General features: G+C 44.0%; 1 protein-coding gene across 1 annotated transcript in view; it reads right to left on the bottom strand.

Annotated features, from left to right (window-relative positions):
• The window catches only part of ELOVL5 (ELOVL fatty acid elongase 5), a 36,271-nt gene extending 21,671 nt beyond the window's left edge, over positions 1 to 14,600 (bottom strand). Inside the window, exon 1 of the mRNA XM_009288557.2 lies at positions 14,573 to 14,600. The gene's annotated coding sequence lies outside the window, so the exon portion shown is untranslated. The remainder of the gene's footprint in view (positions 1 to 14,572) is intronic.
• Between the last annotated feature and the right edge of the window lie 2,040 nt (positions 14,601 to 16,640).

Genomic DNA, 16,640 nt, shown 5'->3' with positions numbered 1-16,640 from the left:
GACCCCTGCGGGATGCCACTCATCACCAATCTCCGTCTGGACATTGAGCCGTTGACCACTACCCTCTGGATGCGACCATCTAACCAATTCCTCACCCACCGGACAGTCCACCCATCAAATCCATACCTCTCCAGTTTAGAGAGAAGGATGTTGTGGGGGACCGTGTCAAAGGCCTTAACAGAGGTCCAGATAGACGACATCTGTAGCCCTATTCGGTGCTTACGTTCAGAAAAAAAAGATGACCCAATTATGCCACACACTACTTTTTAAAACAGGTACCTCTATATACACTAGTTATTTTTCCTAACCTGCCTTTCTACAATAGGCAAGAAAGAAATCATCCTCTCTGCTACCAAATTTTACCAGTGCAGTAAGGCCCCTGAACACCAGGGCAAGCTGGATCAGAGTCTGGAAGCACTCAGGCTTACAACCTGAAAGATGCTTTACTCCTTCAAGTCCAAATATTTAATCCAGGAAGACACATATCTGATGTTTTAAACAAAACAAAATTACTGGACTTCCAATTCTGCAACACAAACATAATGAAAGCTAAAGTTGCACCTTGCCCTAACAAGATCAAGCCCCATCATTAAAATACTACTTTTTCAAAAATCCTCTGGATTTAGATAGACAGGGTTTTTTTTGGATATCCATGGAACATTTTGCATCCTTGGTCCACTTCTGGCGCTATGAGCTGGGACACGCACTACGCTCCAGCAGCCACCCATGTGTTTGGGCAGATGATGTGAGCTCTGCCCTGCCGCTCAGTTCGGGCATGGATGGCCCCCATGCTCCTTGGTGTGGCAACCGAAAATACAGGCCAAAGGCTACAGAGAAATATGCTTTTCTTGCAGTATATATTTTTTTTAAATTTATTTAGGAAAGTTTTTCATACAGGCTACCAGCAGTGATGACCTGCTCTTCTAATGCACTTCACTACTCTCTGAGGAAAGGGCTACTAAATGTTGAACTATTTTACCAGCTCCTGCCCTTCAAAGGGAATTCTCTCATACGCTTTTCACAGAAAATACATTCTGGGGGATTTATGCCAAAAAGTGATTTAAGAATTCTTGGTCACATTTTAATGTTGTTTCTTGAGTTTCTTCTTGGAGTAACTTCAGTTTCCAGGTGCAAAGATAAGGCACGAAAATATAAAGGTTTGCCCCCTGTCCCATGCCACCCTTTTTAAGCAAACCAAACAGCAGCAACATTTTGGGCTGAAAGCTCAAAGGATTGGGAGCCTGTTCCCTTTCAGCAGGATCGTCCAGCTCTCACCCTGTTGCTTGAGAAGTCCCTGAAACAACAGATCCCAGTTTTCATATTTAAGTGCCTGAACTTGGGTTCCAAAAAAAATCCCCAAAATAGGCATCTATAATAATTGTGCTGGCTTCTGAGAGCAACGCGCCATCAGGCCTGGCTGCTCAGCCTTCTTGGAAAACAGCCACTTTCTCCGTTCTTAAATTAGGACTTCGAAGCCTAATTTTAGGCACTTGATTTTGGAAATCTTGAATTGTGTTCTCTTGTTAGTGATGTTTCCCAGTCCCTGCCACTGCAGAAGTGACTTCTCTTTTCCCTCCTCCAAAAGTACAAACTATCCCTCCTCCAGAAACACAACGATCACACTGCTGTTTGCTTTTGTAAATGTACTGGAATTGAAAACGCTCAGCTGCTTGAGAACTGGAAGAGAGCACCAATAATCAAAGCTGTCAACCATTTTCTGTCCATTTTCCAAAGCTGCCCAGTTTCTCCTTTCTATTCCCAAAGCCTTAACTGCCCCTTGCACGTATTCTCTTTGCCTTTCAACTTGCTGCCAACCCCAGATTCCCTTTTTTTGCCCTTTCTGAATACCTTCTTAGGTCCCAAGCATGCTTAACGTTAGCAATAAAAAGGAGTTTGGAATAAATCATAGTCCATATTGATCTGAGAGTGCAAGTACATTTATTTTATGGGAAACTAGGTGAAGCATGAGTGCTGTGGATTTTGCACTTTAGTTTTGTTAAAATGCAAGAAACTATTTTTAAACTTTATTTTGCAACCGTATCTCTAGCAAAGCGATGCAGATTTTTGGCCCACCTTGCATCAGCGGCAAATCCTCCAGCCTGCTGCTGACTCATCGGGACCCACAGTGCTGAGCTTTCACGCTCACCAACAGCACCAGCGTAAGGAAGTTTAGAAATAAATGATTTGTATGAAACTCAGGGAAGCGTAAAAAATGCGGGACAAAGGAGAGAAGCTAGTCTCAAACAGTTTAACCTCAAAGGTATTTCAAAACGTTCAAAAACGCAGGTGGTAAAGGAAGACTTTGGCCAGTTAACTAGGGGGATGATTACATGCCATTACTTTTCCTGTCATTCCACCCCCCAAATCCTTCAGTAATTATTACCTTCATACATAAATACAGTTGTGGTAATTAAAGTATTTTACAGAACAGAAACAAATACAAGAAAGGATACTGCAAAACGGAATAACTGATTGTGCTCAATACCTAATACCTCATTAAAACAGAATCTAATAATCTTCAGATAGGTGAGTTAAGACAAATCATAGGTCCTTGCAATTTTATTCACATTTTCAGCAGATCTAAAATAGTTCAAATTAGGATCTGAGCATCCTAGGATTAGGACATTCACATGCATTTCATCGCAGTCAACAGCTCTTGCTGCGCCGCCGCATAACTTCAGCCAGAGGGAAAACACTGAGGGCGATGGCGAAGCAGGAGGAGCAAGTTGGAAGCAACCACACAAATGCACCCATGGAAGTACTAAGAATCAGAAGAAAATGGTACACCACCACCTCTCCATCCCAGAAGGATGCATCCAGCATCCACCTACAAATAAGGATCTCTCGTGCTGCAAAGCCCCCCTTAGCAGCAGCAGATCTGGCATCCCTCAGCGCTACGGTAAAATGCTTTTTGCAACAGCATGCATTTTCCTGAAATAAAATGTTCGAGGGGGTACCCTGTGCCCGGCCGCTGCACCCATACCCCAGCACTGCGATACTGGAAACTTCCTCGCTGCTGCCAGCCTATAGCACGATGCTGTTGGAGTAGAAAGTGCAGATTGCGAAAGTATTTACAGAAATAAAATGGGGAGAAAGAAAAGGCAAAGCATGCAGGTTTATTCAACTGCTGTGTTTGTAATAGCACGCAACTATAAAATGGGCAAGGACACTACACAGACAACTCCCGGCTGGAGGTTAAAGAACTGTTGGTTTGGTTGTTTGGGGGTTTTTTTGGTTTTTTTTAATGGGAAAGAAACAGAAGAGAGGATCTGTAGCAAGCTAGGTTAGATGGAAACAGGGAGAATATGTACATGGCCCAAGAGCTACAAGTTGATTTTTTTGGAAGAAAAGCCAAAGCACAGCATTTGCCATATAGCTTTGCTACAAAGCCCTCCTCCCCAAGCAGTATGTGAGTGTTTATAAACAGCTACTGTTTTAATCTGAATCTCCCTCTTTTTTCAAAAGCTGTGCTGGTATTGCAATTGGGAAAACGTTGCTAGCTGTAGCTCACAATGGCAAATTAGCCAGAGGAAGCCTGGGAAGCTAAAGAGAGAGATCTGAGAAGATGAAGGAGTCAAAAGCTAAGTCCAGCGGGCCACAAGGACTTCAGCTTTCATTTCAGGTCTCCTTTCTCTTATTCAAGTGCCACCTGCAAGAAGGTCTGAAAAACTCCTCTTCTCCCCTTTCATAAAGGGACTCCTCTAATCTCTGTTTGTGCACTTCACTCAAACTAACTTTTTACTTCCACAAGAGAAAAATAAAGGTACAGTCCCCAAAGCCCATTTTAATGAGCCTTCTTGATCAAAAGGCTGCATTTTCTAACAACAGAGCCAATGAGACCACAACCAACAGGATGGAGAAGCCCAGTCTTGCATGACCATTACTAGCAGCAGAGTTCAAGAGTACTGTATAGCTTCAAGACAGTAAGCTTCAATTTACTTCTTTTTTTTTAATGCCCACATCTCATAATTGCATATTAAAATTTAAGAAGCAAGAATTAGGAAAAAAAAGAGTTACAAGCAGGGCAGCCCTCCCACATAAACCCTCATTTCCTCCAACACCCTGCAGCAGTGGCACCGAGTCTGAGCACCAAGAGAGCATCTGCCACCAGCCTGCCCCGTCCCCCCGCCAAAACGCTGCTGCACCAAGGTCTGAACCCAGGGGACATCTCAAGAACAAAACTGAAAGTATAGGACAGAGCTATAATTCTTGGTTATCTTCTTTGCATTTATTAGCTTGACATACGAAAGCTTGCTATCTGACCCATAAAAGCACCTGCAATTCTCCTGCACGTGTGAAACACCGTACAAAGCAAGAAATGGCTGTGTGCAGCTATCCAGTAACCAAGGTTTAGCTATAAGAAGGTTGTCTGGGGTTCACATGCTGACTAGATACAGCGATCCAATAAAAAACTGAGAAATTAGAGGAAGATCATGAAAGCTGAGGGTGCAGTCATGAAGGTAATGCTACACCATGAAACACTGGCTAGTACAGGGATAACAGCGCACAGAAAACCTGAATTAAGATGCCCTGCTAAGATGCGTAGCTACAACCCCTGTGTTCAGATGGGTAAACGATACCTTTTGGAAGACCATTTGTGTTTGGGAAACCAGATCACACTGAAAAAGCACACAAACAAGTCATCCTTAGGCAAGTTACAGTATGTTAAGTATTTATTCGTGTGCTTACTTTTATTTCCAATGAGCGTGGGGTAGCACCTGGAGTGCTATGGGAGAAGTGGAAATTCCCTGGTGGGCCCTAACGCACAAAAAATACATGTAACACACTGAATTAGTTACATTCCTCAATAAAAGTGAAGTGAATTTCCACACTTTTACTTGAAGGAAGAAAAGATGCATACTGACACTGTAAAAGCACACCACGGCTTGCCTTGCTGCCGTTTCTTCATACGGTCAGCCACGCTATGAGAAGTCAATCTTAAAACTTTTCTATTTTCCTGCTGTACCCCCGTGAGACATGAGTTAATCCTGTATGGCTGCAGCTGCACCAATACTTGGTGCCTTCATTTTAAGATGCTAAACATCATGTGGAGCTGAACGTCCTTGCCTGCACCAGACCTGTGTCAAACCAACCGCTGCCAAGAATCAGCAAGTTTCAGGGTACCAAATCATCACTTTAACAAGGGCCCCTGAAAACAATGACCGACTCCCAGAGCGGTTAGAAAGAAAGTATTTCTACCTGTACATTTCCTTGGTTTGATGTTGGCAGCACTTTCCTAAATGTTCCTTCATCAGAAGACCCTGCTCCAAGAGGCAATTGCTGCAATTTCTTGTATTTCATTCTTTAAGGGGAGAAATACCAACCAACCAATTAAAAGGAAATATTGTAGTGGTAAAGCTTGGTGTGATCTTATCACTGACTCTTTCTATGAACTTTAAATAGTTCATACTGCAGAAAAAAACCACACTGTTCACACATCTGGCAACTGCCAAGTTGTTTTCTACAAGCTCATAATATAAAAAACTCAGGCACCTGCAGAATTCATGTAGGGAATTCTAGCAAAATAAGTCCGTTTCCTCCAAAATTTAGCCACTCTTTCAGTAAGAGGCGACAAATTCCTGGTGCAGTGGAAATCCCACTGCCATTAAAACCTGTTCCAGTGAAGAACCCACCTAGACTGAACCCTCAGCTTTAGTGCCAAGGTGCAGAAGGTTTTACCACATTTGCTTCACACTTTCAAAAGCAACAGAGCAAAGGCAGGGTCAGTACTATAATTCGCTATAATATATCTGCTTTAAATACAGGGACAAACCAATACCCACACAAGCAGCAGGCAAGAAGTTTCCTCCCCCACGCTGCAGCTATCGTGTCCTCCGCAGAGCAGCAGTCCCCTGGAGAAGGGGGTACCAGATACGCTTCCTCTGCCACACCGCTTGTGCAAAGTCTCTCTCGAACAATGCCTTCAGCAACTTACTCGTTCCTGAAGATAAAGAAGCTCCCCTCCATACAGGCATTTTTGCTGCTCACGCCTGTTATGGTGCCGGCTTATGCCCACCGGTAACTCTCAGGCTGACGGCCACCGCATCGCCTTATTCTCACTTCAACTTCTCCATTCACCCAGGTCCACAGCTATAAAACCATGCCCGGGGCATGTAGGGGAACCGGGAACAACGAAGAACAGATCTGACGCTGCTGCAAGGGGCGCTTTCATTCCTTCCCTACACGCCGGGCAGGGTGGAAGAAAGCAGGGGGAAACTGAAGTAGCCCCAAAAAAACAACCAAGCAAGAAGATCAGCTTTCAGCCAGGTCCATCCCACCACCTGATTTACTGCAGGAGAAGCACCAGCAAAAGGCAGGCATGTGGGTGACAAAGAGGTCTTACCTGACTGAAGCTAAGCAAAGCCATCGCATCTTGCATCTTTCCGGCAAGAAACCAAGACCGTAGCAAAAAGAAAGGTAAATAAAACAGATAGACAAAAAGAAAGATACAGAATTTTTAAAGCAGAATTCTAAAGCACTCTTAAGAGAAGGACAAAATAAAATGCATTGCATACACATCATTTTACATATAGGAATGGTTCTAGTGAAAAGTGCAAGAATTGCAGAAAAAAGAAAACGTGAATCAACAAAAAGTCATACAGGATATGTTAATGTCATGCAGAGCTAACTTCCAGAGATTTCTTAAATATAATCGTAACAGCATGAACTGACAAGATTATTGCACTGTAAAAATCAAACAACAACAAAAAACCCCCCCGAAATGTTCAGAATACAAAGGAGACAGATTTTAAGATGTGTTGCTATGTTTCTGTCTTGAAAACTGCAGGACTAAGGATGGTCTCAAGGCAGGTCAGATGTGAGAGGGCAGGACTCAAGGGGAAGGGTGAGAATGTTAACTATCGAGAGACCCAACAGACGGAGACCAACGACAGATCTCTTCCAAAAAAAGGCAACTTGAATGTTTTATTCAATCTAAACACAGCAAAAGTATTCCCACAGAAACAGAGCTAATGAAAAGAAATACACAGAAAAAGATTGAAATAAAAAGCTAAACAGATGGTGAATATGACCAAAAACTCTTACTACACACTGGTCAGCCTGCAGCTGAGGACCTTGAAGACAGAGGGGAAGTATCCCCTTTAATTCTCAGCCTTAAAACATGTTATCCTGTAAGAAATGATAATCAACAACCTTACTAGTGATTTGAGAGACACCTCAAGTGCAGTAGCCTAAGACTAAATTTCAATGGGAAGTTTGATATTTTGATAATACCAAACTTTTTTTCCTTGATGCCCAAAGCTTATAATTAAATTCATTATATGAGAAAAACACATTGCTAGATAATTAGAAAGTGATTTACACATGGAAAATAAAACTCTCCTTTACTATGCTGCTTGCAGCAAAGTGAAAACCTAACTTACGGTGTATTTTATAAGCGCTCATATTTTGCCATGAGTGAAAGATAGGAAAGAATTAAGTTGCTTTTCATCAGCCACACTTGTAAGGCAACTCTTTAAACTCTGGGCAAAAGACAAGCTCTTTAGCCTCTATAGTAAAACTCTGTGCACATCTATTATACAGATGGCAATATATTAAAAGTCACTCAGCAGGTAAACCCAAACCTTTACATTCTGAGTGCACCTATTTCATATATGTTTTGTACAGACTGTGTAGGATACAGAATGATGCTTCAGGCACTGGAATTGCTTATTCATGTTGGCAGCCCTCTGAAAGTTTCCCCCTCCGGAATCTCGCCACCACCATGGCTCTATTTTTACTGCATGCTAAATGCAAAATGTGCTTTTGTGCAAAAAACTCTTTCATGAACCAATTTTTCAAATATCAAAAGACAATTCCAGTGGTTGGAGGCTATTTTTCCACAATGTTTTTATCTCCCTGCAATACAAGTCCTCCACACAGATGTGTCATCTCTAAAATAAACAGCAGCGAAGGGACTCTTCATTTAAAGCAATTCACTTACAGTCCCCGTCACTGTAGGTTCAAAGACGGTCACCTCCTCCCAAGGCCATACATCACTCCTTCAGAGGCAACACAGCACCAAAGGATGTAAAGCACTCACTCCGAGATGATCATTTTTCATACACTGTAAACGGTGGTTAAAACCTGGCGACATCCCCGTGTCCTCACCAAGTGCGTCCTTCAAGACTCAAATCTGTACTTTAACAGCTTCCTAAATGCATATTTTAAGACACAAAGTCAATCCCCACAAACGCTTAGAAAACTGAACTGTGCTGTATGCAACTGATACCCGTGTTGGTGCATCGTTTGAGCCTTATATGTTTTGTGAAACCAAAAAGTATTCAATCTGCCCAACTGGAAATTCATGATAGCTCTGCAATTGCTCAACTAGAGCTTAGTTTCAAATATCTTATCTAAATGAGCTCTGCACTGAATTTAGAAGGAACAAGCCAATTAGATGGACTTCAAAAAATGAGAGAAAAACCTTTGAAAACAACATTAGTGGTTCCTTCCTGTACCTTAATGCAACCACTTAGCAGTGGTGATAGAACAAGAAATCAATACAAAGAAGTACCAAAGGATGTTATTTTTGTTCTGCAAGACATGGCCAGACTCACAGCCTGCTTTTGCTTGCTTCAAAGGGAGATAATGATGGTTTTGAAAGGGCAGAAGAAAGGGTAGGGAAGTTAGAGGTTCCAGGAACCTGTCAAGTAGAAGTGGAGGACCGAGTATAGCCTCTGGAGAATTACTCAGGAACCTGATGAAGGCTGCAAAACCAGAGGACAGAGCTACAACCATTTAAACTCTTATGACGAGTGGTCCGACACCATCATTGGCTCTAAAAATGGCTTACGCCCATGCACAATTTTTAGCTATAAGCAAGTAGAGGCAGCAGCAGCAGCTCATGCATTAGCAGGGCAATGATCTACACTGAAACACGGTGGCCTTTCTGTGACTACCTGTATTATTTTTTCTCCTCGTTTTTAACTGAACAGACAAGGTTTGCCAAATGCAGTACTCCTTACTGACTTGCTTAGTGCTGTCTCTCTCCATCTCTATGTAATGGGTCGGCCACCCTATATATTGCTGGTGTTCCCTTGCACTTGTGTTTTCCTCTAGCTCTTACACTGCGTTTTAACCTCTTGCAGAAGGTGATGGGGACACCCACCCAAAATTTCCCAGCCCATGGTCAAGTCTGGCAGCCGGGGCCGGGCAAGCCCAGCCACCTCTGCTGTAGCCGGAGCAAACAAGAGACTGCAGAGGAGACCGTGGTGTAAGGTGCACCTTCTGGGTGACACACAAGTCAGAAGTCAATAAAATATGAAAAAAACTGTTCAAATCTTTCACAGAAGGCTTTTCTGCTTAGGCCTGTTAAGGAGGCAGAGAAAAATCCATAAGTAACCAGGCCTGCTGGACTAGCAGCTTATTTTCTGTCACTGTATCACATATGTTAATAAAAAAAGAAAATTCTGAACCACGTTACAAGTGCATTTTCCCAATTAATGAGGCTTCATGCATGCAATAAGTCAAGCTCACAAGACTAATGTAAAGCTTAACAACACGCCAAAAGGCCACTGTACATGAGTGAACTGAGGGACAAATATATGAAGCAAGGGATAAATGCATGACCCTCATTTAAGACAAACAGCTGAGAGCTTGCACCAGTTCACAGGTACTGTGATCAGCTAAGAGCAACCTCTCCATCCCAGTACTGCAAAAGAGAAATGAACCACCAAACTGGAATCCAACATTCACCATAAGCATCTGCTACCCTGCAATCCACATAAGCATATACATAAAAATGCAAGCACAACTATCTATCATTGTGTCCTTCAAAGCCAAATCCGGATTCCTGTGCCTCTACCAACATTGTCCTGCAGCTACCACGTGAGGTCTTGCTCAAAAGCATGCGAGCAGCCATGTGAATGAATTGAACACGTAGATGCTTTTTGGTAAGCACACGTGCCATGCACCCAAACTAGCATGCCATTTGAACTTCAGCATGAAAAAAGGTTTCTTGAGTGTCTTTTTCTAAAGGGCAGGGTGATGTTAAACATTGGAGAATGTCATCCTCCTAACTGGTTAAAGGTTTAATTATTGTTATTTAAGTCAAAGGTTCTCCCTACTGTTTGGCTAGGAGATGATTCTCAAAATGATGATTCAAAACATCAGCACTTTTAAAAGCCACCCAGGAGCAGGAGATAATCCTTCAGGGAAAGGTTAACGGAAGCTTTCCGATTAAATTATGTGCATAGAAATAGCACATCTAAGGGGAAGCCTGTAAAGATTAAGGTATAAAGTTCTATAGTTTCCCAAGTCTTCATCAACTCAAGTGAAACCAAACCTGAGGACACAGGACCAGCTCAAGAACTAGACCCCTTTGTTTGGACCCCTGTGTTGACAATTGATAAAGTAGTGGCAAACATACGAGTAGATTTCTTTTGCTCATTTCTAAGAGCTTCAAGACCTGATTTGATCTTCAAGACCTCTACCTGAATACGGATGCCATGGTTTTAACTCAGCAGAGGAGCTCCTCCACCAAGCTGTGGTCTGCTCCAAACCCACAACCGTACAGCATCTAAGGGAAGAAGGCATTTTCCCGTAACTAGCGCTTGCTAGGGCCTCCTTAGCCAACAAGGGCACAGCAGAAACACTGCCTTAATCCGAAATGCTTCCCAGCAAGTTTGTAACAGCATAAAGTAAGGGGAGGGGGAAAAAAAAAAGAAAAAAGAAAAAAAAGAGCAAAACAGGCAGCAATGCAAACTTGCATGCTTATGAATTAATTAGCTAAACATATGGCCTAAAATCGTAAGATACTTTGAGGTGTATTTGGTTTAATAAGCTAAACCACATTATTCTGCAAATTAATACTTGTTAGTTGTCATCTAACACTGGTAAGACTAGTTGACATCTAACACTTAAGAACCGTGACACCAACAGAAACATCCATCAGCACGCATACGCCTTAAAAGCTGGAGTGTTACTTGAAATCAAGCCTATGTCCTTTCTGAAATCAAGTCTACGTTTTACAGCGGCGAGCCTGAACTTGCACATAGGAAGAAAACAATTACCCTCCAGTCACAGCAAAGACTGTCGGCAAGAAGAGAAACAGTTTTCTCAAGGTCACAGAGGGAGAGGAGCGCTTCCAAGCGATAACAGAAGAGGAATAGTCACTTTGTTCAAATCGCTGACCCAGTGTCTCAAAGGGTAGGGTTATGCAGGGATCAAAGAGCAGGGCAGAATTTGAAAATGCAGGAAAAAAAGGTTTATTCCATGTTTGTTGTAGCTTTGCACAAGCAAGTTTTATCTCCTGTAAATGTTAGTGCAACTCAGCGCATTCAGTCGTCACCCAAAGCATGTCACTTGGCAGGCAAATGTTCAGTACGAAGCTTTGACACGGAGGTCAATTAAATCCAGACAACTTTAGCATAAATACAAGTTCATGGAAGATTTTTATTATTTCTACCTGCTCAGTATGCTGTTGGTCATCAACGAAGCTATCATTAATGAAGCACAACCTCTACAGCTAATAATGCTTTAATAAGGGCATGCAAAACACCCAGATGCAGTGGGATGCTGAGACCAACTCTTAATTCGCAGCACTGAGTTCAGCATAAGTAGCATGATTCATTTGTTCTCGGAGAAGTGACAATTACACTTAACAGGATGCATCTGTAAAATCTCTACACCTGGTAAGGGAATTTATTAGACTGCCATTGTGCTTTCTAAATGCTTGACGCTTTGTGTTTCATACAAGTCAACTGTTTCATCAAGGAAATTAAATAATTCTCCAACGCATCGAACACAGCAGGAAAGCATTTACTGACCACATACTTTGGACAAGTTTGCTCTTGTGCTCTTATTTACCCTGTAAGATAATGTGTCCTAAATGCCAAAACGCAAATAGAGAAACCAAGGCAATAAATTTTAGGAGATTAACTTCATTAAACAGATCTAGGGAGAGCTACTGCGTACACAGTCCACAGCAACTCTACGAGTTATCTCCATAGTAAGACTGGAGGCAGCATTTATTTGATCTGTCAATCAAAAAAATCAATCTAGGTCACTGTTTGCAATACCTTTATCAAACAGAGATATAACTGCTGTTCTGTTGGACGCAGGGAACAGGCTTCAGTGCCCTCAGGAACCCAGACACAAATCACTTTTACTGATCAGCACTTAGGAACTCCAGGGATGTCAGCCTAAGCAATGCCCTCTTAACCGTATTGCTGCAACACCGAATTTAAACAGCCTTAGGAAAGGCCATAGCAAAGCAATTTGAACTGGAAGTAATGTCTGTGTAATTCATTGATTATCCTTTTGCTTCGTCCTTGTGTGTGATCTTCCATCTAAGGGAAAAAGTGTTTCCAATGCTAGCATGCATAAACCATTTGGATTGCAGGAATCTTCTGCATTTTTAACACATTTAAGAATCACAAAACAAATTAGCGACTATATTGTGTATGACAAAACAGCTACAGATTACAGGGATTATTGTCAGTTTTGTGAAGTGTTGGGATGCACGCAGAGAAGTGTGCTCTGACTGGCATGCAATAAGCATCAATTTCTTAAGTCTACTATATAGTCAAACAGCTTTCAAAAGCATATGTTGCATCCTGGAAGAACAAAATTTTGTACATTGTAAAAAGAGGAAAACAAGAGCATTCCTGTGAAGAGCTTAGGCCAACGTCCCTAGAAGTATTCCTATGTTTAAACAGCTTTATAGATCTTACCCCTATAAGACTAATTTCAGACACGGCAATGAAAGAAGGTAACAAAAGAGGACCGAGATTAAGAGGACAAAATGAGCAAGTTGTTCAGTTACAGCAAACAGCACCATCACCTGTACGTGCCTTCACGACCTATACAAAGAGCTGCCAAATCTAAGTGGAGCTTTAGTAGCTTTGAACAGGCAACAGAGTTTGCTTGTGACCCATCTCAAGACAGCATGCCACTCGTGGGAGGAAAAAAATAGCCAAGAAATAATAGGTAGAAGTATTTGTGGCTCTGCTCCTCAGCAGTGAAAGAGCATCCCTGCCTCTGAGAAGTCAGAGAACAAACCCTCAATATATGGAATAAAAAACCCACACCACCAAGAGCCCATTTGCTCTGAAAGGCTTACCCAGTCCAAAGGAGCCTCTCCAGCACGACCCATCCCAGGAGATGACTCTGCACACGGCATGGGAGCTCTGGCTTCTTGCCGCTGCAGCAAGAACCCCTGGCCAGGCAGCAAGCGGAGCACTGCCTAAACCATCTCCTGTGCTGACAGCAAGGTGACGCCTGAAATGCCGCCGAGCCCACCCTCCTGCCCGACTGCTGCCCCATACCACCACACCGCTCTCACCCAGCCCGTCAGGCAGCAGCAGGCAGGAGCAAGAATGAACACTCATCAGTGACATCCTTTTAGTGCTAGCTCCAAGAGGGACAGAGGGGACAACAGGACACAGAGGCATGAGACTGTTTGAACATGAGACTGTACGCGATTCCTGTTTCTCTCCCCAAGATTTGTCTCAGGTGGGATGCAGACAGCATTAATTGGGAGACTCGCTTCATCCGCCACAGCGCGAGGACTGCTGAGACCACTAGAAGACAGGCAGAAGACGAGCATTTTAACCTTGCAAGCACCACCACCTTGGTGGTACAGGTGGGTTTTTTCTGAGCTCATCAGAAACAGAAGCCTTTGATGTTGCAATGTTTGCTGCCCCAAAAATGAGGAAGGTAAAGGAATGAGGTCAGCTCAGTACTTGAGAGCGTTTAACCAATTACCAGCTGAACATCACTTACAAGGAATATGCTTCCCAAGGGGCAGCTCAGGATCGCTCTCAGCGCCGGGCTTTCCACCTGTGGCTGCCGGACTTGAGCACCAGGTCAACCAGAAATCTTAAAATATCGTCAGTTCCACTATCGTTCCAAAAATCTGAATCTTCAAACATATTTCCAAAAATCTGCTCATAGCGAGTCGCAAAAGAATAAGCAATTAAAGGTGCTGCCCAGAGGCCTGATGGATTTACGGTATTATTTCCAATTTACCTTTTTTTTTGTTCCATTAATCGTATCTTCTCTAAGTTAATTCCTCTTGTAAACAACAAAAAATGAAGGTCAGCACGGAAAGAAGAGATTACACCAGAGAATTCAAAATATTTTATTTCAACTCTGGCTGTACTAAGAGCAAGGAATGCAACAAGAGGAATTCTTGCTGAGAAATGTAAAGACAACATCAACTTACTAAAAATACTGCAATAAGTATACCCAGAGACTGGTCAGACAGCACATAAACTAAGTATCCTTAATGATGCTATAGTTATGTACCAAATATGCATGAGTTTTAGTCGAAGATACTTCATTTGATCAGCTGCTGGTATGTAAAAGATACTAAACCACACAAAGTGCAATTGCTTTTTAAAAAGCAGAGTGAGGCAAACAGACCAACAGTCAGACTCTTCCCCAGCTTGCAAGACAAAGCTCCATGGCATATTAATTTCACTGCTGCTCTCTCCGGTTGCATTTGAATGCTAAAATACAGGAGACTTAAGTTAGATCACTTACGATAAATTCACTTAGCTACTTACGGATAAAAAACACAAAGAAGTCCCTAAGGGCTTCCAGCACGCATTACATATGTAACGTGTACCTTGTGAGAAATTCAGTAAAATCCAGCAAAATTCTGACATGTCTTTAAGCATCCTTGAGCCATGTCAGCTGGCAACAGCGTCTTCGAGGGCAAACCCACTCTTAACTTCAGCAAGCTCAGCACAGTGGTCCCTTTCATCTGCTCCTCAGTTCATGTAAAGCTGGAAAGGGATCTCTACCCAGCTGACCCCAGCCATCTCCAGGCACCACAAGTTTTCCAGGGAAATCCTCACTGTGTGCGTGCAAGTACAGCTCCCCCCAGGCAGAGTACGTGCCTTGGCTACTTGCTGCTCTGAAAACAGATTATGTCTAGTGCACCCCAAATACATGAATACTTCTGTAAGAAACTCCAGCTTTCATTGCTAAACAGCATCAGATGATCATGCATGCCACAGGCTTACTCTCCCTGACGCAGCTTCAACTTCTGTTAGCAGCGGTGAGGATAGACCAGTATTTATCTCTAGCTATGGAGTTTTCTAACAGCAGACAAAAATCTCAGGCTGTGACTGCACCGAAGGAACAAGGGGGGCTTAGAGTGAAATGTCAGAGTTATATCACAAAACTCTTCAGCGTTATTCACAAGTTCATATTAAAAATAAGTAAATCCCCTCCCCCTAGGCTAGCAGCTTAATACTGATGCAGCAACACCATTAGCCTGCATCTACAAAAACTTCACAGCTGCAAAACCCTCCATCCAGCCGGGGCCACCAGCGATAATTTAAGCCAACCACTTACAACAGGCCCGCAGCTGCCAGGTCCTGGCGGAGAGCTGCTCTTGCAGAGATAACCTCACCCTGGATGCAACCTGGCCCAAAACTCCAGCGAAAGGCTGTGCCGCCGCCGGAGACGCCTGCACGCTTGCCCTCCTCTGGTTTCAGCTGCAGGGCGTGTTTCCATTTACACAGAGCGGTTTCGGAGACTTCCTGATCGGAAGCATCCTAACGGCAGCCGTGCCCCTGCCTTGTTTTCCCTCGCCATCGCTAGCAGCCGGCTGAGCTCTTTGCTCGTGCTTTTCGCCACGGTCCCAAGTACTCTGCCACGGTACCGAATCCCACAGCATCAGAGGTCACCCAAAGCACTGAGAATACCAATTAGCCTTACGGGGCACTGCCGTTCAACCGTGGCTGGGAAGCCGAGCAGGCAGTACACCCAGCTGCTGGAGGGAGAAACGCCTCTTGTCGTCTGCCAGGAGCCCTTCTTGCTGAGCAAGCCAAGGTGTTACTATTCCTGCCCAGGTCTGCAAAACTGGCCTTTTGTCTGCAGATTCAGAGCGCGGATCAGTGCCGGAAAGCTCTCTGGAGTCGGATCCTCAGCTGCTGCGTCCCTGGGAGGCGGGGAGGGAGGAGTGCAGAAGAGCAGCCAGAGCAGGCAGGGAAGGAGAAAACACTTAAATCGCCCAGGACAATACTCCGCATAACCCCGAGCGTTGCCAACTTCTAACGCTGCTGATGCCCGAGGGTTTCCAGGAGATGGGAGATATAAAAGCAAAGTCATAAAGTTTTTAAGAAAGTCCCTGCATACACATCTGACATACTGACTCATTTCTATCGCATGCCCTTCCTTTTCTACTTATTTCCTAATGCTTGTACTCTTTAAACATTTAGATTTTAAAACGGGTAGGCACCTTTTAGAAGCACTGCACATCTCCATGGCGCTAGTTTAATGTGGCGTCTGCCTGTCCCACAGACAAACCCGGGAATTACCGTACCGGCGGTACCCTCACGTCAGGGGCGGTGAGCAAGATTTTGGGCTCGGGGAAGAAGACGACGACGACTTCCCTTCCGAGCCCGACAAGACCTTCCGCTGACGCCCAGCCCCTCTCTCCGAGGCTGCTCACACCCGGCCGCCTCCGGCAGCCCCGCTCGCCCGGCCCAGCATCTCCCCGGGCGCGCAGCGTGCTCATCGAGCTCGCGTGATGCACACGCACACCACGGGGGAGAAAACGGGTCAGGGTTTTTTGTTTGGAGCCGTAACAGCGCTCAGCCCTCCCCGAGCTCCCCGGGGAGGCAGCGCACGGCCGAAGGCCGTTTCCTCGCCGTTAAACGCAGCCGGAGCGGGGGGGGCGGCCG

This window comes from Aptenodytes forsteri, unplaced genomic scaffold (assembly GCF_000699145.1).
Source record: "Aptenodytes forsteri isolate BGI_AS27 unplaced genomic scaffold, ASM69914v1 Scaffold100, whole genome shotgun sequence".
NCBI lineage: Eukaryota > Metazoa > Chordata > Aves > Sphenisciformes > Spheniscidae > Aptenodytes > Aptenodytes forsteri.
The sequence above is the reverse complement of the archived record's forward strand: the minus strand, read 5'-3'. Positions and strand labels throughout refer to the sequence as shown.